The sequence below is a fragment of the Alexandromys fortis genome, unplaced genomic scaffold, assembly GCF_014885135.2.
Source record: "Alexandromys fortis isolate MF-2015 unplaced genomic scaffold, M_Fortis_MF-2015_v1.1 scaffold_231, whole genome shotgun sequence".
NCBI classification, from domain to species: domain Eukaryota; kingdom Metazoa; phylum Chordata; class Mammalia; order Rodentia; family Cricetidae; genus Alexandromys; species Alexandromys fortis.
The window spans coordinates 1,494,722-1,497,989 of NW_026068613.1; positions in this window are offsets into that span (position 1 = coordinate 1,494,722).

Below are 3,268 nucleotides of genomic sequence, written 5' to 3' on the forward strand. Positions count from 1 at the left end.
AAATCTTCCTGGGCCTAGGACCTTGCAGACAATAGGGCAGGCTTCAGGGAGGCAGGGTCAGGTGGAAGAAAGAAGCCCCTGAAGCAGCAGCTGGAGGGGCCCTGTACTTAGTTCCTGAACTGTATGGCAATCTATAGATTCAATGCAATCCCAATCAAAATCCCAACAAAATTCTTCACAGACCTTGAGAGAACAATAATCAACTTTATATGGAAAACCAAAAAACTCAGGATAGCCAAAATAATCCTATACAATAAGGTACTTCCAGAGGCATTACCATCCCTGACTTCAAACTGTATTACAGAGCTACAGTAATGAAAACAGCTTGGTATGGCATAAAAACAGAGACGTGGACCAATGGAATCGAATCAAAAACCCGGATAAATCCACAAACCTATGAACACCTGATTTTTGACAAAGGAGCTAAAATTATACAATGGAGAAAGAAAGCACCTTCAACAAATGGTGCTGGCATAACTGGATGTCAACCTGTAGAAGAATAAAAATAGATCCGTATCTATCACCATGCACAAAACTCAAGTCCAAATATATTAAAGACTTCAATATAAATCTGAACACACTGAACCTGAAAGAAGAGAAAGTGGGAAGTGGTCTGCAACACATGGGTACAGGAGACCACTTCCTATGTATAACCCCAGTAGCACAGACAATAAGAGCAACAATGAATAAATGGGACCGCCAAAAACTGAGAAGCTTCAATAAAGCAAAAGATACTGTCATTATGACAAAAGGGCAACCTACTGAATGGGAGAAGATCTTCACCAACCTTACATCAGACAAAGGCCTGATCTTCAAAATATATAAAGAACTCAAGAAACTAGACATTAAAATTCTGAATAATTCAATTAAAAAATGGGGTACTGAACTGAACAGAGAATTCTCAACAGAAGTTCAAATGGCCAAAAGATACTTAAGGTCATGTTCAACTTCCTTAGCAATCAGGGAAGTGCAAGTCAAAACAACTTTGAGATACCGTCTTATACCTGTCAGAATGGCTAATATCAAAAACACCAGTGATAACTTATGCTGGAGAAGTTGTGGAATAAGGGGAATGCAAACTTGTGCAACCACGTTGGAAACCAGTGTTGAAGTTTCTCAGGAAATTGGGAGTCAACCTACCTCAGGATCTAGCAATTCTACTCTTGAGAATATACCCAAGAGATGCCCAATCATACTACAAAAGCATTTGTTCAACTATGTTCATAGCAGCATTGTTTGTAATAGCCAGAACCTGAAACAACCTAGATGCCCCTCAATGGAAAAAATGGATAAAGTGTGGCACATTTACACATTAGAGTTTTACTCAGCGGTAAAAAACAATGACATCTTGAATTTTGCATGCAAATGGATGGAAATAGAAAACACTATCTTGAGTGAGATAACCCAGATCCAAAAAGATGAAAATGGTATATACTCACTGATTAGTAGATTCTAGCCATAAACAAAGGACATTGAGCCTATAGTTCATCATCCTAGAGAAGCTAAATAATAAGGTGAACCCAAAGAAAAACATATAGATCCTCCTGGAAATTGGATGCAGACAAGATTGCCAGGCAAAAGTTGGGAGCATGGGCAGGGTTGGGAATGGATGGAAGAGGAGATAGGGAGAGAGAAGGGAGAAGGAGAGGATTGGGGGAGAGCTTGGGAGAGTGTTATTGTTGAGATGGAGTAAGGGCAGATATGGGAACAGGGAAGAAGATATTTTAATTAGGCAAGCCATACTAGGGTTGGCAAAAGACTTGGTTCTAGAGGGTTTCCCAGGTGTCCAAGGGGATGTCCCCAGCTAGGTCCTTGGGAAGCAGAGGAGAGGGTGCCTGAACTGGCCTTATCCCATAGACACACTGATGAATATCTTGAATATCACCATTGAACCCTCCTCTGGATATATAGACAGAGACTCAAATTGGAGCACTTGACTGAGCTCCCAAGGTCCAGTTGAAGAGCAGAAAGAGCAAGAAGATGAGCAAGAAAGTCAGGACCACAAGGGGTTTATCCACCCACTGAGATGCTGTGTCTGATCTAATAGCAGCTCACCAAAGCCAGCTGGATTAGGACTGAACAAGCATGTGATCGAACTGGACTCTCTGAATGTGGCTGACAATAAGGGCTGACTGAGAAGCCAGTGATAATGGCACTGGGATTTGATTCCACTGCATGTACTGGGTTTTTGGGATTCTAGCCTGTTTGGATGCACACCTTCCTAGGCCTGGATGGAGCAGGGAGGGCCTAGGACTTCCCACAGGGCAGAGTACCCTGCCCTCTCTTTGGACTGGAGGGGGTAGGTGGGGGAATGGGAGGGAAATGGGAAGAGGGAAGGAAGTAGAAATTTTGAATGTTATTATTTATAAAGCAATAAAAACAAAACAAAACATACAAACAAAAGACTTTAACATGAAACATACAAATAAATATCTATGATATTCGTATCTACCTGTATTCCATGAATAACCCCAATACAGATATAACAAATTCTATGGAGTTGTCAAACAATTTCTCATATATATCTTGTAAATATAGTTTATTTATTCTCATTTTACGTGCATTGGTGTTTTGCCATGGCTACCATGGCTATCTAGTCTCCTGGAACTGGAATTATAGACAGTCGTGCGCTGCCATGTAGATGCTGGGAACTGAATCTGGGCCCTCTGGAAGAACACTCAGTGCTCTTAACAACTGAGCCCTCTGTCTAGTCATAAATACTGTTTTATATTAAACTATCAGCATTATCCTGGAAAATTCTCAAACAATACCTCTGAAAAACTTTTGCTATAAGTTAATAAACGAAATGAATCTTAAAATATTTATTTAATATTGTAGTCTAGATTCTAGGTCAAAGAAGTTAAATAAGGTACTGAATATAATGCACCTCTAATTATAAAGAAAGAAATGAAACTATCTCATCTGGTTAATAACATAGTGATATGTATAGAAATCCTAGTTAATACATGAAGAAATATTTAAATTATCAGCAAAAAGCAGAATAGCAGATGTAAAAAAACTACTACTAACCTCATTAGTATTTTAATGAATATTATAATTTACTAGTGTGTACATTAAATGAAAGAAATATAAAACATTTCACTGAGACCTGCAAAGCTGTATCGAAAGGAATTTAAAGACATACAGAAAAAGAAAGGCATCCACACTCATGAGTCAATGAAAATAACCTTGTGACAGTGGATACACTTTCCAGATTTAAACTCAGTGATGTTCCTATCAACTTCGTGCTTTTTTTTTTTTCATTTAA